This window comes from Perognathus longimembris, chromosome 19 (assembly GCF_023159225.1).
Source record: "Perognathus longimembris pacificus isolate PPM17 chromosome 19, ASM2315922v1, whole genome shotgun sequence".
NCBI classification, from domain to species: domain Eukaryota; kingdom Metazoa; phylum Chordata; class Mammalia; order Rodentia; family Heteromyidae; genus Perognathus; species Perognathus longimembris.
Window position 1 is genome coordinate 30,993,058 of NC_063179.1, and position 20,644 is coordinate 31,013,701.

The following is a 20,644-nucleotide window of genomic DNA, read 5'->3' on the forward strand; positions in this document are numbered from 1 at the left end:
TGTGTGTGTATATATAACAGTTCTGGGACTTGAACACAGGGCCTGGGTGCTGTCCCAGAGCTTTTTTATTCAAGATTAAGTGCTCTACTACTTGAGCCACAGCTCTACTGCCATTTATTTTTAGTGGTTAATTAGAGATAACAGTCTCATGGACTTTTCCTGCCTGGGAAAATTACATATGACATCAGGTAATATTTTTACTGTAAAATTAGCATACTGAGATCAAGTTCAGTGAAACTTTGAGAAAATTAGTATCAGGAATTAGTATTTGACAAAATTAGTATCAGTTTCCAGGAATTTTGTATATATTTTATGCAGGTTCTCAACTCCCGTAGACTGAAATGAGATTCAGGCAAGCAGAAGATACGGTGCATGGTAGGGATAATGGTCATACTTTATTCAAAGCTCTTTGCCCATAGACTCATCATTGGCAGTAAGAAGAGCAGCCTCCTTGTGTAGATTCTGTGTGGCTTACTAGGAATTTAGATTCAGAGATTTTTATTGTACTTAAATATGATGGTACTCTTAGCAAAAAAGTACAGCATTGTTTTAGACACTGGATACATCTTTAATGAAATCAAGCAAAGTATACATCATTCATAACATACACCAATAAGCAAATGTGAGAAAATGCACTGAAGTTTAAATATTTTTTCCTATAATTCATTGCATCATCTTACCCAAATAATCCTTGAACAACTAACCTTCTGCAGCAGCCAAAGTTAAGAAAAAACTAGAAACCTAGGTTCAAAATTAAACATTTTAAAATGCTTACCATGTTGATAGTTAGTATTTGACGATATATCTTTGTTGAATGTATTTTATTTAATACATTTTTATAAATGCTTATGCTGAACTTAATTTTATCACTTTTTATGTTACATGTTTATAATTTATAAGTACTTTTGCACAAATTAGTTTAGCTGCTTTTTTTCTTTTGCCAGACCAAAGGCTTGAGGTCAGGGCCTGAGCACTGTCCCTAAGCTTCTTTTGCTCAAGACTAGCACTCTACCACTTGAGCCACAGTGTCACTTCTGGCTTTCTCTGTTTATGTGGTACTGAAGAATCAAACCCAGGGCTTCATGCATGCTGGGAAAGCATTCTACCACTAAGCCACATTCTGAGCCCCTTTGGCTGTTATCTTTAAAATAACAGATAGTTAATAAATAGTTGGTTAGTAACATGTATCTAGTATGTTAATGCTCTAGTTTAATTACTTAACTAATATATTTTAGTATAGCCACTGCTACCAATTGGACTGAATTCTACTGCTAATAATTTTGTTAGGTAACAAATAATCATGTATTTTTATAGATTTTATACATTATAGATTTCATAATTTTTGATTTTATAATTATAGATTTTATAGATCTAGATTTTATAATTATAAGTTCTACATAAAGTTTTTCTTGGGAGAAAAGTTAGAAGAGTCTGATTCATTTTGTTATATAAAGAGTCATTAAATTCTCTGAAGCTCCCAAGTTCATAACACAGCCTTATTTATAAAAAATTTCCAGCCTCTATTGAGTGTGGGTCCCTCTGTCTATATTCTGGGAATATAATGGTGAGCCCAGAGAGGCATATTTTTTGACATCATAGAATTTTTAATTAATGAGAATAATAAATCAGAATAGATTTGCCTTCGTAGATAAGATCCAAAATTAAAGTTTAAACAAGTTAGAAACTTATTTCTCTCTTCTGTAATATCCAGAGTGGTTCTATTTGTGTTAGGGCCTATGCTATTTCTACCTTGGCTATTCCTAAAATGTTGTGTATTCACATTCTCCTAAATTATATATTTTAGTCAGTAGAAAATGGGAGATGGGAAGGGAATCCTGCCTTTAAGAGTATAACTTAGAAATGGAGTGTGTTCCTTCCTTTCACATTGTGTTGGCTACCTTTAATCACATGGCCACAATTTGCTTTAAAGGCTCTGGGAAATATAGTCTTTATTCTGGATGACCTCTTATCTAGATACAAATAAGATTTTATTTCTGCAGAAATAGGAAAGGCCATATACTAGGAGATACCCTCTGTAATATAGATAAAACATGTCAAAATGACATGGATTGTATAAAACTGATAGAGATATGGGAGAATTTGACATAGATGGGGAGACTGAGATTTTTTTTAACCAAGAAAGTTAGAATTTATTAAAGATGTAAGTAAACTCAGAGACAATGAGGGGGTATATTCTAATAATACAAAAATGTCACTAAATACAATTAATTCCATGACTAGAGGTAGCTTAACTGGCTAGCAAACACTCTTTACTAATCTCACAGTAGCTACACGTTGCAAATAGGAACACTCATGCAAGGGACGGGTGACATGTCTGGGGGCGGCACTGCCAGTACTTTGAAGCAGTTGCATGTACCAGGGACTGTGATAAGTCTTTAGTCTCATTTTCTCTAAATGTTAGGTGGTACTGTTTTTCCCATTTATCAGTTGAGGAATGGATGTTTTAGATTTAACCTGAACCAGAGTGCTGGTAAATGGCAAAGGAAGAACTCAAGCCTGGCTCTACATGACTTTGAATCTTGGGCATCTACCCATGCAACTTCTGTCTGCTGTCAGTATCAGTGTTATCCTACTCCCAAGCTGGGATCCTGGCTGTGGATATGGGCCTAATAGGAAAAAGAGACTTTCTTATAGTTACAGCAAAACAGTAATATTAATGACTCTAATTCATAGAAAATATTTAGAGGGGTGCTTAAGAAGGAATATTTTATTATGATTTTAAAGGTGCTTAATATATTATTTGTCTTCTAGAAGGTTTCTTTAATCTTGAACATCTAATCTTATGAAATTTAAAATACAAATGTAATTTAAAAATAAAACCCATTTTAATGTATGAGTGAATTGGGAAGATTATTAGATTGTGAATATAGTTTTTAGTTTTAGTGAGGATTGTTTTTTGTTAAACTTTCTAGTGTCAAGATATTTGATGTTTTCTCATAGAAAAATTGAAAGCTCAAGCCATAAATGATTTCCATTTCATGTGTGTTGACAGCATGTTTTTAAAGCACTTCAGGTGTTGTATAGTGTTCACTGTTCAGCTAAAGATGTTTTCAACCTAGATTCTAGCACTGAGGAAAAATTTAGCCACCGTTTGACGTTTCAGCTCCATGATGTGGCCTTTAAAGATAACATTCATGTTGGTAAGTTCACCGCCTTTCCAAAAGTCATGGAGTTACATGAAAACTATACTCATATCTTCCTATCCTATTCGCATTTTGTTTGTACTCATCAGATTTTATTGCTGCTCATCTATCCTAAAAAGTGAAGCGTCATTTTTCACATTTTCAGTATTTACCTCTAGCTTTCCACTTATTTTTCTGTTTCAGGAAGGTTAATCTGCTCGTTAGTGCCTCTTATCATAGTTATTGGGATAGCTATCTGTGTTCCAGTACTGGTTTCTGTTCCAGCAGGATTCATTTATGTTTTCTGGATCATTCCTTAAGAAGCCTTTTCATTTCAAGTCTTATATATGATGCTTCATGTCCGGGTTTCTGACCTTGCTAAGTCCTTGAATTATCTGTAGCTTTTGGGCTTTGGTTCCCAGTTCACATTTTTTAAAAAGCTTGCTTCCAGGTGTCAGTGGCTCACACCTGTATCTTCACTACTCAGGAGGCTGAGATCTGAGGATCCCAGTTCAAAACCTGGCTGGGCATGAAAGTCTGTGACACTCTTTATCGCCCATTAACTACCAAAAATCTGGAAATAACACTGTGGCTCAAAGTGGTAGAGCACTAGTCTTGAGCAGAAAAGCTCAGGGACAATGTCCAGGCCCCTAAACCAAGTCCTAGGACTGGCAACAACAACAAAAAGTTCAGACAGAATCTTGGATGAATAATATATGTCTGAGCCTGCTGGTGTTACTAGAATATTTTTCTCAGGACTAGGCATGTAGAGTCATAAGCCCAGGTTATCAAATGAAGCCAGCCAGAGGGGAAACAAACAGACAAAATATGAACAGCCAAAGCAGGATTTCAGTTAATGTAACAGGCAACCTATTTTGGAGTTACAGGTATCTTAGTTTCACAACTATCTAGAGTAAAAGGTGGGACACAGTCATGCAAAGACTGGCAGGAAATTCAGTGCTGGATGAGGGTAATGCTAAGTCACTGTCATGTAATGTGATGAATAGATCACCTTATTTCTTTGTTTTTGATTTGCCTAGCTGAACATTCCCTCTCTGACTTTTCCTCTCATGCCTTAAGTAACTAATAATTGTAGCATAATTAGGCCTATAGACCCACTAGCCTTGTGTCTTCATTTTCTTTTCCCTCACTAATTCCTGAGCCTTTGCACTTTGAGTATCTGCTATGCAAACAGACACTTCCAGTTCACCTAACCTTTTATTGAGACTCAGTGTCACATCCTTAGCCTGATGATTTAGGTTCATGTTCTTCTAGGTGGAAGACAATGTCCAGTTCTCACTGTGTCAAAGAACTTACCACTTCCTGGGTAGTTTCCTCTTTTCTTTGTCTTCTTTTAATGTTTCATTATAATGTTTAATGTTTCATTTAATGTTTCTTATTCATGGTTTTAGTTCCAGAGCTTAGTACATACTAATAATACCATTTTAAAAATTAATATAACAAGAAAATGATATCACAGCACTAATAAATAAAACAAGTCATTTAATACATATTTGCTAAAAGGGTGCATGTTAAGTCAAGTGAGAAAGCAGAGTCCTGAGCAAGGACTTTTTTTGATTCTTATTTCTTCCTCCATGATGTGCTCTGTGATTACTGGTCACAAGGCTACAGTCTGTAGCTCCAGATAAAGAAGAGAATCAACACTTGATAGGTAACTAGCAGTCTCTGCATGGCTACCTACTGAAAGCAGATGACGTTCAGTATGGGCTTTGGGTAAAACTCCATCATGCAGGCAAAAATGGCCTATATGGTCAGAGAGAACAGCTTAAACAGAAACATGGAAACAGCTTAAACAGAAACATGGAAACATGCTAATTGTGGAGCAGTGGATAGTCCAGAGGAGCTAACGTTAGACACTCAGCCCTCATAAATGGGATGTCCTCTAAGGTTTTCCTCTAAAATCCTAAGTGGCTAGAATCAGATACCAAGTAACCCAAACTTTCCCTTTGGTTCACTTCCCTCGGTGTATCTGATGCCATTTCAAGTTCCATTGTCAGCCTTTCAGAGATGGGAGTTAGGTTAAAAGTAAAAACCATAGAATTGATCTGTAAAATACTTCTGTCAAATTATCTGACTTTCTAGGATCAACCAGTTCTTTTGACTTAGCCCATGAGAGTCCCTGTCTAGAGAGAGGAGGTGATGAGGTTAAAGAAGGGAAGGAAACTGGGGAAGTTTGCTGAGAGCCAGTGTGTTAGTATGCATGCTGGCTGCCAGGCTTCATGTCCTGCTCATGTTCGCTCCCACCAAGTACAAAATGGATCTAATTGCCTTAGCTTGGACTTGAGGTCTGGGGTCACAGTTCATCTGTGACCAGCTTGAGGAAAAGGTAGGATTGGCAGTGATCTGGGAGCTGTGGGAGTCAGGAAGTCTTAGGGCATATGGTGGGAGGTAAAGGGGTGAGAATGAGCTGGTGGGAACCTGCCCACACCCTGACTGCAGGGTATCAGAGATTCTCAGTATTCTGTCCATTCTCCCAGCATCAAGTTTCCCCAGGCATACTGTCATTGCTTAATCACTATTCAACTTTGTATTAAAAAGGGGGTGCTTTTTAGTGACAGCATGTTAGGCTCAAGCCCATATTAATAACATAGGAATGATTCAAATACATGGCTTGTATGCCAGTGGGAATTGAAAGTAAAGATTGCCTAAAAGAAAGAAAGGGAGTAACAGAGGAGACATACCATGGTTTATAGAAACAACTCAGTTTTAAAACCATAATAAAAAACCAACAAGCCTTATTGGGGAAAACTGCTGAGAATGGATTTTGCCTAGATTTTAAGTTACAGTTCATCAAAAAGAGTTAGATTATAATCATTGTGCCTGTTTTCCCTTAGATAATTTGGTGAGAAAAATTTTGCAGCCTGCTCTTCACTTACTTGCCAAACAGGATAGGATTCCAGAGACATTGGACCATGAATGTTTCCAATTTTCTGAAGCACTATTAAAACAAGGAATTTCCTTTAACAAAGTGTCTACAGATAAGGATAAAGAAGAGGGCTGGACACTGAATTCAGAGAAAATTGAGAATTGGGGCCAGCTAAGCAAAGTGATCCTGATCTTTCATTATTAATTGTGAAGAATCACATGGAAGAAAAGTATCTTTTTGTGGATCTATGTAAATAATATATGACTGTTAACAAAGGGAGACGGAGAGACAGTAGAGACCAAGTCTGTGAATACTGTATATGTTCTTGATACATTGTATATTGTATATATGTCTACCTGACCTAGACAAGGGATAGAAAAACAGGACGTAAGATATCACAAGAAATGTACACACTGCCCTACTAGGTAACTGTACCCTTTTTGCACAACACCTTGTAAAAAAATTTATGTTCAATTAATAAACAAAGAAAAAGAATCACATGGGAGAAAAGCATCTTTTTGTGGATCTAGGTAAATAACATTAAGTGCTGTCTCTTAGACTGGCGTGTGTGTGTGTGTGTGTGTGTGTGTGTGTCCACTGGGGCTTTCACTCAGGGCCCTAAGGTCTCACTAGACTAATTCTTGCACTAGACTAAGCTTGCACTCTATCACTCAAGCCACACCTCTACTTCCATCTTTTTGCTGATTAACTGGAGACAAAAGTCTTTCCAATTTATCTTCTCAAGCTGGTTTGGAACCTCAGCCATAGCCTCATATAGAGCCAGGGTTACAGGTGTATTCACTAGCATCCAGCCAGTGGAGGCCAGTCAGTGCCTTAGTCAATATGCTCAAGTACTAGGAATGGACTGGGTTTCTATTCTGAGACTATAGGTCTAGAATGGAAGTCCCAGGCTGGCTTAAGCTGCAAAAAGGAATGCTTGTGGCTGGCTGTGCCCTAAATGGCCAGAGGATTCTTCTGCTAACATTGTTGTGACAGGGGACAATTGGACTGGCACCCTTTAATTAATTACATCAATTTCAAACACTATAAAAATGGTACTCTTGTGGCAGCATAATGGGGCACATTCTGTCAACTGAAGTTATGTGATAGTGGTCAGCTGGGTAGTGGTAGAGGGTCATTGTGTCAGCTTTCTTACTGGTGACTTCTTTCCAGCTAGCTGTGCTAGATTCTGACCTCCGAACAATCAAAAGCCACAATTAAGAAGTATCACTGGATAAGAGCAGCATGCTGGTTTGGGTCTGAACAGCATGTGAGTTAGGAGTAAGAGAGTATCCTTCCACATGGTAAGTTTGCCTGATTAGCAGATTATTGGCTGCAGGTCAGATGAGCCCACAGTGAGCTAGGGAAAATATGTAATAGGAAGCTGATTCATGAACAGCAGCATTAGGCAATAAATGTACTCCACCCCAGTATGAAAACCTCAGAACACTATTTCATGACGGTTCTGGCCTTCAAAGTGAGATTCCTGGACAGAGAGGAAATTTTCCTTATTGTCATCAAAGAAATATTTCAACATGGTACCCAGGTTTATCAACTTTCCAAAAGAGGATGAGAGAGTATCTATCTATCTATCTATCTATCTATCTATCTATCTATCTATCTATCTATCTGTCTATCTATCTATGATACTAAGGGTACACTTCTCCTGTGTGTGCCTGAGTTTCCGTCAACCTACTGTGTGCTACTCCTTTTTACTGGGGTTACAGTTGTGCAAACCAGTCCAGCTTTTCCGTGGAGATGGTGTTTCTCATGCTTTTCTGCCTGGGCTGGCCCAGCACCAATATCCTCCCAATTTCAACCTCCCACCTCTGTGCATACCACTGTACCCAGCTATGGCTAAAGAAGGAGTCTAGTAGTTCTTTCTGGTTGGCTTCGAACCTTGTCCCTCTGTTTTCAGTCTCCCATTGGTGTGAGCCAGTAGCTCCAGACTAGTAATCATTTCTTCAAAGTCTTCTTTACAAAGCTCACAGGTTCCATTGTACATGGAAAAAAAATAAGGAAAAAATTGCTTTTATCTGAGACTCAAACTTGGTATCTGATGCTTCCCTTTGCTCATTGGCTGGTGCTCTGTGACCTAAGCCATGCCTCCAACCCCTTAAAGAACAATTATTGAAGTATCAGTGTAGAAAAAGATGTAATTTGTGAATGAATTACTACTACAGAACTGTCACTGTTACTATTCTACTGCAGACAAGTCTCCTCTATGCCCTTCCCAGGCAGCGACCTCCTCCTCAGAGTACAACAACTCTGTTTCTTTATCCTTACAGAGAAAAGCAGCCCTCACAGCCAGGAGCCACTTGGTTCTGTCAACTAGGCCTAGGTCTTGTCAAAGCTGATCTGGCTTCCAACCTCAGCCTTGTTTGGCTTTCTTGTTTGTTTTCAATGGGAGTTTCACTAAAATCATTTAATTTGCTATTTCTAGATATGGCGTTCTTCCATGTTATCTCCATTTATTTTAATTGTTTCTCATGGAAATTCTATACAAAAGCAGCCACCGTAAAAAAGTATTCATTTGTTAAATCTAATTTTGGGTGTAGGAGTGTATACAAGAAACGGAAACTTTCAACTGTATATAGGCAAGTGTGTGGTTTTGGAGGTTGCTGAAGACAACAGATTTTTTCCTAAACAGCCAAAAAATGTTTCTGAAGAAAACCAGTATTCCCTCTCATCCATGGTCAGCAATGTCAGTTATGTATGCCAGAATTAAGTCATAACAAATTCATGAATATTTGTTAGAGTAAATGGTGTTGTGTATTGCTAAAATGTGAAATGTATAAATCATCTTTTCCATTAAATGAAAAATAATACTAAGAGCTATTTTATTTATATTTTTGGCCAGTCCTGGGGTTTGAACTCCTGGCCTGGGCATTGTCTCTGACCTCAATTTACTGAAGGCTAACAATCTACCACTTGAACCACAGCGCCACTTCAGGCTTTTTCTGTTTATGTGGTGCTGAGGATTTGAACCCTGTGCTTCATGCATACTAGGCAAGCACTCTACAACTAAGCCACATTCCCAGCCCAGGAACTATTTTTAACTTATATACGTTCCAGCGTTTCTAAACTTATTACCACTTCTATAAAAAAGAAAATAATACTGTATTCAATCGCTAGCACTGGCCCCCAAAACCAAAAAAAATTTTTCATGGCTTAGCTCATATTGTTGTTATATGTTTCTTCTTATGTCATGAATATTTGACAAGCTAATCATTTTCCAGCATTTAACGGTAAATAAAACTTTCAATGCCTTATATTTTTGTATTATAGAGACATATTTAATTATCAGATCTGTTGTTGCACATCTCAATTCCTGTTTTAGTCAGATTTAAAGAGTATGAAAGTCTTCATTTATTCCTTTTTTTCTGGAATTGCAGTTTTATCAGCTCAAAACAGCCTAAGTTGTCCTTAACTTGCTATGATAATTTTTCCCTTTGTCTTCCTCAAATACTCAAGGAAAAGAATAACATAAAAATCAATTTTAAGAATAAACATTATAATACACTGATGTGGGAATGTCGTATGCAAGTAGACCTTTCTCATGTATCTCTAGTATTTGTGTTCCTTTAATAACATAATTCAAATGCAAGGTTAAAACTTTGGTTTCATCTTTTCTTGTTATTGTTTTGGTATATATATATGTATAAATATTTTTTGAGAAAGGGTCTTACAGTGTAGGTCAGGTTGTTCTTGAACTTGGAATCCTCCTGCATGGTGGAATTACGGGTGTGCATCATCACATCCATCCTTTCTTCTAAAGGGAAAATAATGACACTTATCCTACAGAGCTGTTCAGGGTATTAAGTTAAAATATTCACATCAAGCATTTAAAGAAATGTCCAGAATTGTTAGATGCTGGTGCTGCAGCACCTACAATCCAAGCAGTAGTGGGTAGTTGTATGAGGAGTCTGTGGCTCCTGGTGAAGTTGCAGGATTAATTTTCCAGCAGTAGAGGAGTCTTCTACTGAGTAAAAATGTCTTCATTTGTGTTTCTTGTATTCAAGTAAATGCCAGATATTCAGTTAACTGTAATCACTTTTCCATGGTTCTTTTCATCCTCTTCTTCATGTCTCCCTATGAACCATATTTGTAAAGTTATTACAGTAGACATTTCAAAGGCTCTATGCTTTGAGAACTAGAATTATATTTCCCATTGTTTCAGCCATCCTACAGTCCTTCAATTCCTTTTGTAGGTGAGGAAAGTATTTGAAACAATCACCAACCCTATTTTTAAAAGTTTATTTTCTCTCTTTGAAATGTCATACTCTTTTTTCTGTTTGTTTTTTAAATACAATAGGGTAAATCCTTTTGTGGGTGACTAAGTATAAAAATGGAAGTACTAGGAATTCAGTTTCTTCTCTATTCACATGCCATTTTAATTCTAATGTTACTTTGTGTCTTTTACATACTTTCTTCAGATTCTCAGATACTTTAAGAATTCTTACATGTGATACATCCCAGAACAAAGAAAATAGAAGTGGATATTTTAATAGAACCAACACTTCAGGTAATTTTAAGGAAAAAAATTCCTATTAAACTTTAATGATATAAAATCTGTTTTGCATTTAAACTCTAAACTTCAAATACCCTGATATGATGATCATTTAAAACTGCTTCTAGGTTTCTACCCAAAATGGGAACTGTAAGAAAAAAATGATGTTTATTAAATTATTCATTAATTTTCATTTTATGATTTTTAAAACTTACAAAAGTAGATGCAGCAGTTACTCTCTAGACACTATGTTGAAGATGAACTGTAAAAGTTGTGCAGAGTGAGTAAGGGGTGGCACTGTCCAAAAAGAATGTACTCATTACCTGACATATAACTGTAACTCCTCTGTACATCACCTTTATGATAACAATTTAAAAAGACAAAAGTAATTCACATTGTTTATATAAAATTGTATCTAAAACTGCACATTCTTTCACCTTTCTTTCTAGTCAGAAACAGGTAACCACTCCAGTAGTTTCCTATGTATTTCAGTGACTTTTTCCTGAATTCTAATGTACAGAGAGCTCATTTGTTTAATGGTTGCAGATCATGGAAGGCTTCATTGTAATTTTTCATTACTATACTTAAAAACTAAGATATTTTTATATAATTTTCCAGTAAACATTTTTTTTCTCAAATTTTTATTATCAAACTGACGTACAGAGAGGTTACAGTATCATACGTTGGGCATTGGATACATTTCTTGTACTGTTTGTTGCCTTGTCCCTCATGCCCCCCTCCCTCCCCCCCTTTCCCTACCTCCCCAGATGTTCAGTTCACTTACACCAAACAGTTTTGCAAGTATTGCTTTTGTAGTTATTTCTCTTTTTTTACCCTGTGTCTCTCGAATTTGGTGTTCCCTTTGAATTTCCTACTTCCAATACCAGTAAACACGGTTTCCAATATACTCAGATAAGATTACAGAGATAGTGTAGGTACAAACATAGGAAAGTGATACAAAACATCATCAATAATAGAGACTACACATACACATAGGACGTTGAAAGTAGTTACAACTGTGATATATCACTTGTTTCCATAACATGGAGTTCATTTCTCTTAGCATCATCTTATTTGTTTCTAAGTGTATAGCTATGGGCCTTGTGATGCTCTGCTATGGCTTGCCTAAACCCATACTAATTATTCCCAATAAGGGAGGCCATAGAGTTCATGTTTCTTTGGGTCTGGCTTACTTCACTTAGTATAACTTTTTCCAAGTCCTTCCATTTCCTTACAAATGGAACAATATCATTCTTTCTGATAGAGGCATAAAATTCCATTGTGTAAATGTACCACATTTTCCTGATCCATTCATCTATGGAGGGGCATCTGGGTTGGTTCCAGCTTCTCGCTATGACAAATTGTGCTGCGATGAACATTGTTGTGCTGGTGGCATTACTGTGATTTTGTTTGTGGGCTTTTGGGTAGATACCCAACAGTGGGGCTGCTGGGTCATAGGGGAGTTCTATATTGAGCCTTCTGAGGAATCTCCATACTGCTTGCCAGAGTGGCTGAACCAGTTTACATTCCCACCAACAATGAAGTAGGGTTCCCTTTTGGCCACATCCCCTCCAACAATTGTTATTATTAGTTTTCTTGATATATGACATTCTTGCTGGGTGAGATGGAATCTCAATGTTGTTTTGATTTGCATTTCCTTTATGGCCAGTGATGTAGAGCATTTTTTCATATGTCTATTGGCCATTCTCATTTCCTCATCAGAGATGTCTCTTTATAAGTCTTTAGCCCACTTGATGAGGGGGCTATTGGTTCTTTGCAGTTTTGTTTTGGAAGAAGGTAATTTTTTTAGTTCTGCATATATTTTAGAGATGAGGCCTTTGTCTGTTGAATGTCCGGTAAAGATCTTCTCCCAGTCTGTGGGCTTTCTGTTTATCTTGAGAGCTATGTCCTTTGCCGTGCAGAAGCTCTGCAGTTTGATGCAGTCCCATTTGTCGAAACCTTTCTTTGATTTGTAGCCTTTCAGGGTCTTTGTTAAGGAAGTTCTGTCCTGTGCCAAGGAGCCCAAGTGTTTCTCCTACTCCTTCCTTTAGTGTCTTCAGGGTGCCTGTTTGGATTTCAAGGTCTTTAATCCATTTGGAATTGATTTTGGTGCAGGGTGATATATAAGGATCTAGTTTTAGTTTGTTGCATGTGTTGAGCCAGTTTTGCCAGCACCACTTGTTAAAGAGGCTATCTTTCTTCCATACTATTGTTTTAGCTCCTTTATCAAAGATTAAGTAGGCATAGTTCTGTGGGTTTAATTCTGGGTCTTCAATTCTGTTCCATTGGTCTTCAGGCCTGTTCCAGTGCCAATACCAAGCTGTTTTTATTACTATAGCTTTATAATACAGCTTGAAGTTGGGTATTGTAATTCCTCCAGCACTGTTCTTTCTGCTTAGGAGTGTTTTTGCTATTCTAGGTCTTTTATTGTTCCATATGAATTTCTGGATTGCTTCCTCTATTTCATTAAAGAATGGTGTTGGGATATTAATGGGTATTGCATTGAATTTGTAGATAGCCTTTGGCAATATTGCCATTTTGATTATATTAATCCTCCCAATCCAGGAGCATGGGAGGTTTTTCCATTTTCTTAGTTCTGACTTAATTTCATTTTTCAAGCTTTTAAAGTTCTCTTCAAAGAGGTCTTTCACTTCTTTGGTTAAGGTTATTCCTAGGTATTTTATGTTTTTGGGGGCTATTGCAAAAGGAGTTGCTTTCCTGATTTCAGCCTCGGTCTTCGGGTTGTTAGCATAGAGAAAGGCCGTTGATTTTTGAAGGTTTATTTTATATCCTGCAACTTTGCCAAAGTTTTGGATCAGCTCTAGTAGCTTGGGGGTAGAGTCTATGGGATTCTTTAGGTATAGGATCATGTCATCTGCGAAGAGAGAAAGTTTTACTTCATCTTTTCCTATTTGGATCCCCTTTATATTCTCTTCTTGCCTAATTGCTCTGGCTAGGAATTCTAGTACTATGTTGAAGAGCAGGGGAGAGAGTGGACATCCTGCCTTGTTCCTGATTTTAAAGGGAATGGCTTTAGTTTTTCACCATTTAGAGTTATGCTTGCTGTTGGTTTGTCATAAACTGCCTTGATTATATTCAGGAATGTTCCCTGGAATCCCAGTTTTTCCAGGGCTTTTAGCATAAATGGGTGCTGGATTTTATCGAACGCTTTTTCCGCATCCAGCGATAAAACCATGTGGTTCTTTACCTTGCTCCGGTTGATGTGGTGGATTACATTAATTGACTTGCGTATATTAAACCAGCTTTGCATCCCTGGGATGAATCCAGTTTGATCGTGGTGTATGATTTTTTTGATGACCTGTTGAAGTCGATTGGCCAGAATTTTGTTGAGAATTTTTGCATCTATGTTCATCAGGGAGATTGGTCTGTAGTCCTCTTTCCGTGATGAGTCTCTGCCTGGTTTTGGGATGAGGGTTATACTGGCTTCATAAAATGAGTCTGGCAGTGAACGTTCTCTTTCAATTTCATTGAAGAGTTTGAGAAATATTGGAGTGAGTTCTGTTTTGAAGGCCTTGTAGAATTCTGCGGTGAATCCATCTGGACCTGGGCTTTTCTTGGATGGGAGATCATTTATTGCTGTTTCTATTTCAATACTGGATATGGGTCTGTTTAGAAGGTTTAAGTCTTCATAGTTGAGTTTGGGGGTATCAATTTTTTCTAGGAAATCATCCATTTCTTCCAAGTTCTCGAATTTGTTGGCATAAAGGTTTGCAAAATAGTCCCTTATTATTTTCTGAATTTCGGTTATTTCTGTGGTGATGCTACCTGTTTCATCTCTTATCTTGTTTATTTGAGTGTGCTGCCTTCGTTCTTTGGTCAGGTTTGCCAGGGGTCTGTCTATCTTGTTGATTTTTTCAAAGAACCAACTCTTTGTTTTGTTGATTCTTTCGATGGTTTTTTTCGTCTCTAATTGATTTAATTCTGATTTGATTTTAATTATTTGCTTCCGTCTATTGACTTGGGGTTTGGCTTGCTGTTCTCTCTCCAGAAAATTAAGGTGCTTCCTTAAATTACTGAGTTGCTGTTTCTCCAGTTTGTTGATGTATGTACTCAGAGATATAAATTTTCCTCTGAGTACTGCCTTTGCTGTGTCCCAAAGGAGCTGGTACTTTGTGCCCTCAACTTGGTTGAAGACCATAAACATTTGAATTTCTGTTTTAATTTCTTCAATGACCCACTGATGGTTCAGCAGTGTGTTCTTTAGTCTCCATGAATTGTGGGATTTTCTGTGGTGGCTGAATGAGTTGAGCTCTAATTTTATTCCATTGTGGTCTGAAAGAATGCAGGGAATGATTTTGATACTTCTGAATTTGTACAGATTTTCTTTGTGCCCTAAGATGTGATCTATTTTGGAGAATGTTCCGTGTGCTGCCGAAAAGAATGTGTATTCTGTCCTTGCTGGGTGGAATATTCTGTAGATGTCGATTAAGTCTAGTTGGTCTATGCAATTGTTTAGTTCTGTGGTTTCTTTGTTCAGTTTTTGGCGTGTTGATCTGTCCAGAGGTGATAGTGGAGTGTTAAAGTCCCCCACTATCATTGTGTTTGGGTCTATGAATGTTTTTAGAGCCAGTAGTGTTTGTTTGATGAAGTTGGGTGCTCCTTCTTTTGGCATGTAGATATTTAGGATGGTTATTTCTTCCTGTTGGAGAGATCCTTTTACTAGTATGTAGTAACCTTCTTTGTCTCTTCTTACCTTTTTTAATTTGAAGTCAATTTTGTCTGATACTAGGATTGCAACTCCAGCCTGCTTATGGGGGCCATTTGCTTGATAGATTTGTTTCCAGCCTTTCACTTTTAGAAGATGTTTACTTTTGCTGGATAGATGTGTCTCTTGGAGGCAGCGGAAAGATGGATCTTGATTTTTGATCCAAGTTATGAGCCTATGTCGTTTGATTGGAGAATTAAGTCCATTAATGTTGACAGTTAGGATTGAGAGGTGATCGTTTGTTCCTTTCATTATCACTGTCTTGTTTAAAGCTGTGTCTTCCCATTTCTTGATCTAGTGTTTGCTAATTAGGGTTCATTTCTCTGTCTGTGTTGGGATCTTGATTATTTTCCCTGTATAGTACATCTTTAAGGATTTTGTGTAAAGCTGGTTTGGTGGAGATATATTGTTTCAGTTTTTCCTTATTGTGGAAGACTTTTATTTGACCTTCGGCTATGAAGGAGAGTTTGGCGGGGTACAGAATTCTTGGTTGGTAGTTATTTTTATTTAGGGTTTGGTATACTTCATTCCAGGCTCTCCTTGCTTTCATGGTCTCTGCTGAGAAGTCTGGGGTAATTCTGATTGCTTTTCCTTTATATGTGATTGTTTTCTTTGCCCTAACAGCTTTGAGTATTTTTTCCTTGCACTCTGCTGAAGCTGTTTTGATTACAATGTGTCGGTGGGAAGTCCTATTCTGGTCTGGTCGATTTGGGGTTCTAAATGCTTCTTGTATCTGTATAGGCCTTTCCTTCTGGATGTTTGGGAAGTTCTCAGCTAATATTCTGTTAAATAGGTTGCCTATCCCATTAACCTCTTTCTCCAAGTTTTCCTCAAAACCTATTATCCTTAAATTGGGCTTCCTGATTGTGTCTTGAATCTCCTGTAGCGATCTGTTTTGTTGCTTGGACTGGATTTGTATTGATTTTTGATCTTTCTCCATAGAATCTAAGGAATCTTCAGCTCCTGAGATTCGATCCTCTGCTTCAGTTAGTCGGGACTGTAGGCTAGCTACTTGATTTCGAATCTCTTTTCCTTCTGACTGGTCTTTCCTGATGATTTCCATGTCATTTCTTAGGTCCTGTATGGACTTCTTTACTTCATTAACTTCATTACTTTGGTTTTGAGTGTTGTCTCTCAAATCTTTAAGTTGGGTAGCTATCTTTTCATTTGACTCTTGAAGCTCACTTATCTTTCTATTTGTGGATGCCATGAAATTCTCCATTAATTTTCGCCTTGCCTCCTCACGCTCTAACATAATTGACTGAAGAGATTCAAACTTTTCATTTATCATGTTTATCAGTAAACTTTGTAGAGCATTTTGGGGGTTTTCTTCTATGTTTTTGATTGACTGCTCTGCTTCCCGTTTGTTTTGGGTGGGGGATAAGACTTCATTATTTGCCATCTTTCTTGTGTTTCTTCTGCCCATTGGAATTGGGAATGCCAGTCTACCAGCACCTGTGAGCACTGTTTAAGACCCAAAGCAGCCCTTACCAAGCACTGTTGTGTAAATCTTACAATTTCACAATTATATACAGATAATTTGTATACCTGTCTATAAAGTTAGATTTGGTGTTCCTAAAGAATACAATTTCAATATAACATCTGATCCTGGGCCCTGTATTCAGTAGTTACTTATTTACTGTTACAACCTTATACCCAATTCTTGTTTTTATATTAAGTTCTTTTAGGACTGGCTTTCTCTATGAACCCCTTTGATTCACTCGTATTAAGCTGGGATATTCTCTATCCAATAACCAGGAGTCAATGGAACCTGGAGGTCCAGGCAGTAAGTCAGGAGGGTAAGTTGGAGGTAGTAAAGAGAATAGAGTAAAGTGTATTGGGGGGGTGGTGGTGATTTTGGTTTAGTTTCAGTGACGTGGAAATGTGGAGAAGAGTAGAATCAGTAGAAAGAACATTGATAAAATGACAGACACTGGAGAGTTAGCAGAAAAGGGTGTAGGTGTTATTTATAGGAAAGTAGTTTTTAAAGGAAGAGGACGTAACGAGAGAAATGAAGTAAAAATACTGGAAGACAGATACACAAAACAGAGAAAAATTATTTAAGAAGGAAGCATAAGTAAATAAAAAGGAAAATAACAGAAAAGGAACAACCCAAGCAAATAAACAAACACAAAAAAACTTGATAAAACAAACCAGTAAAAATGGAAAACAAACAAAAAAAAAAACAAAAAAAAAACAGCCAATGATGTTTCAGGTGTGAAAAAATTAAAAAGAATATTTAAAAGAAAAGTTAAAAAAAAAATGTTTGAAAAGAAAAAGAAACCAGTCTCTGGTTTCCCTGCAATGGACTGCAGTCTATTTTCCTGATTGGCTGGTTTGACTTGATTTCAGTTGGCAAGGGGTGGTTCTGTGCTGACCTTCTCCCCTGTTGGTGCAATCGTGGGTCTCTGTGGTTCGCACAGCTTGCAGGCAGGCCTTGGGCATCCTCTGTCGATGGGGACGTGGGCAGTCACAGGAACTGTGGCTCCTCTGTCTGCTGTGGGGCCGCTGCCTTTGATGCCTGGACTTGACTAGACTGTGAACTCAGCAGAGCGTGGCACCTCTGGCCTGTTTTGCTCCACTAAGAGTTGCTTGCCTGAGGGAGGTGGCCTCCTTGGCATAGGTAGCTATGGAATGCAGCTCCGTTTTGGGCTGGGAATTAGTTTCCTCTGTGACGGGACCGTTTAGCTGTCCCCGGAACTGTTTGTTCCTCCGTCTGTTGTTTCCGTGCCCCTGGTAGCTGCTCGCAGCTTTTGCTTTAAGTTTAGAAGTTCCGGCGGGCAGGGCGGGGCACCTCTGGCTAAGCCCCAGACTCGCCTCCCGCCAGGGCAGGGGGCGTTCTTCTGGGCGGAGCTGGTTCTCACTGATTCCGCCCCTCCTGCCCTTTTCAAAGATGGCTTTTTTGACCTCGCTTTCCCCAGGCCCGCTTCAGTTCCAGTCTGGTCTGACCCTATGCCAGTGGCAAAGATGGCGCTTTGCTCTGGCGGTGGGGACAGGGATGTCTTCCAAAAGCTGGACTGTGGGCACAAGCGAGAATAATTTTTTTTTTTTTTTTGCGGGGTACTCACGCTGTCTCTGCGATGTCAGGTCCTCCGTGCTCGGCTGCCATCTGGAGTGTTTCTCGCTTTAGCTGCGCGGAGTGCGGGGGGGCTGTGCCCGGCACTGTGCCGGAGCCGGCGCTGGCGCCGCGGCGGGACGCCGCCCGGAGCTCAAAACTGTGTTTTCAGACCAGCAAAGTCGATTTTTCCTTCCTGTTCAGAATCCCTGTACTGTTAGAACTTACTTTGGCTGTCTTTCTCGGAGAAACAGTTTCTATGAGGTGAGAAAACTACGATATCGGAGGGAGCTCTGCAGGGCTCAGCCGCTCCTCCGCCGTCTTCCCACTGAGTCTCCAGTAAACATTTTTATTCATATAGTTTGGTATGTCATTGTAATACTGAGAAATTGAACGCAAACCTATATATACAACACAAAATTAGTTTCGTACTGTGAAAATATTGTGGAGCCAGAATATTAATTTAGATTAATACAGCCTATATAATGTGGATGACATCCATATGGTATTAAGACAAAACTAGGATTTAAAATTATATGGGGCTGTGGACATAACTCAGTGGTAGAGTACTTTCCAACCCTGTATGAGACCAACAGATAGATCTGTAGCACACCAACAACACATAGGGATCACAGACTTACTAAAATGTGGCTAGGATTTTCTTTTTTTTAATATTATTATCTTTAAGAGGTGATACAAAGGGATTCAATTCAACATGTCAGTTTATGTCTTCCCTTCCACTATCTCATCTACCAACTCCACCCATCCTCTCAAGTTACCTGGTTCCATTTTCTTACATTTGTATTGAATATATGACTATATTCACTCACCATTCTTCTCTCCATTCCTCTTGGCTGACATATTTTTTCATAATTTTTTCTGGTTGCTTAATAATATTCCTAGAAAATACTTTGGAATATTAAGATTTCCACATTCTCAGAATTTCACCAGTATGTATATGTCTGTATGTGTGGCTTTTTATAAGAGAGACAGACTTATAAGAAAAGCAAATTTTTCTGTCTTAAAAAAGTTAAATAAGATTATAAATGGATTATTGTAGATTGTACAGTAGATTCTTACAAAATCAAATGAAAATGTGAATGCCCTCTAGCTAATGACCACAAGGGACACAGCAATAATGGGTAAACTGAGTGGATTGTTTTTGGCATGATGGAGAGCACTGGGTGTCTTATAAAGAGAGTATTAGAAAGTACTTAGAGGCTTTGAGCCTGAATCAGGTTAAAGAGGAATATACAGGAAGTATGGGTTTGTTCTGAATTGAGTGTTGCCAGGGAAAATTCTATAGTTGATGATCTTAGTGAATCTTATGTGGAAGGAAGGTAGACTAGAGGGACACTAATACCATAATTAGTAAATCAGGAACAGTCATGTTAGCCAGGATGGGAAGTGGTGACTGGCTATTTTCTGTGGTTTGGAATGTTCTGTTTTGTCTGTGTTCAGACATGATCACAGAGAGGTCTTGTTTGTTTTTATCTTGACTCCTCAAAACTAATAGTGACCTGATCTGCTGTTGATGTTCTGGGAAGGGAATTTATTTTCAACAAGAGAATCCCAAGGACTTCTGGGAAGACAGCAGAGGAGCAGCAGAGGCCTAGCTGAGCTCCTTTCCACATCGTAGTTTTCCCACCCCAGAGAAACTTTTACTCCTAGAAAAACAGCCCAGGTAAGTCATAACAGTACAGGGATTCTGGCCAGGAAGGAAAAATCGACTTTGCTGGTCTGAAAACACAGATTTGTGCTCTGGGCGGTGTTCTGCCACCACGGCAGTGCAGACACAGGACAGCACCCCGCACTCCACGCAGCAAAAGCACACAGCGACAAGCAGGGAGAAATCCTCCAGATGGCAGTGGACAGACGCGGATCGCAGGCTGTGCACTGACAGGCTGAAATCGCAGAGAAAGCGTGAGTACCCCACAAAAGAAATTCTCACTCACACCAACAGAGCAGCTTCTGGGAGGTAGCCCTTCCCCCACTGCCAGAGCAAAGCACCATCTTTGACACTGGCATAGGGTCAGACCAGACTGGAACTAAAGCAGGCCTGCGGAAAGCGAGGACAAAGCAGCCATCCTTGAAAAGGGAAAGAGGGACTGACCAGTGAAAGTCAGCTCCGCCCAGGAGCACAACCCCTGCCCAGACAGGAGGCTCATCCTGGGCCACGGCTCAGCCAGAGGTGCCCTGCCCTGCCCACCAGAATTTCTAAATTAAAAGCGAAAGCGGCAAGCAGCTACCGACAGCACAGAACAGCCAGAAGGGAGAACAAACAGTTCCCGGGACAGATAAATAGTCCCGTCACAGAGGAAGC

General features: G+C 38.7%; 1 pseudogene; it reads left to right on the forward strand.

The window, feature by feature from the left end:
- LOC125367579 overlaps positions 1–20,303 on the forward strand; it is a 32,392-nt pseudogene extending 12,089 nt beyond the window's left edge.
- The last annotated feature ends 341 nt before the right edge of the window (positions 20,304–20,644 follow it).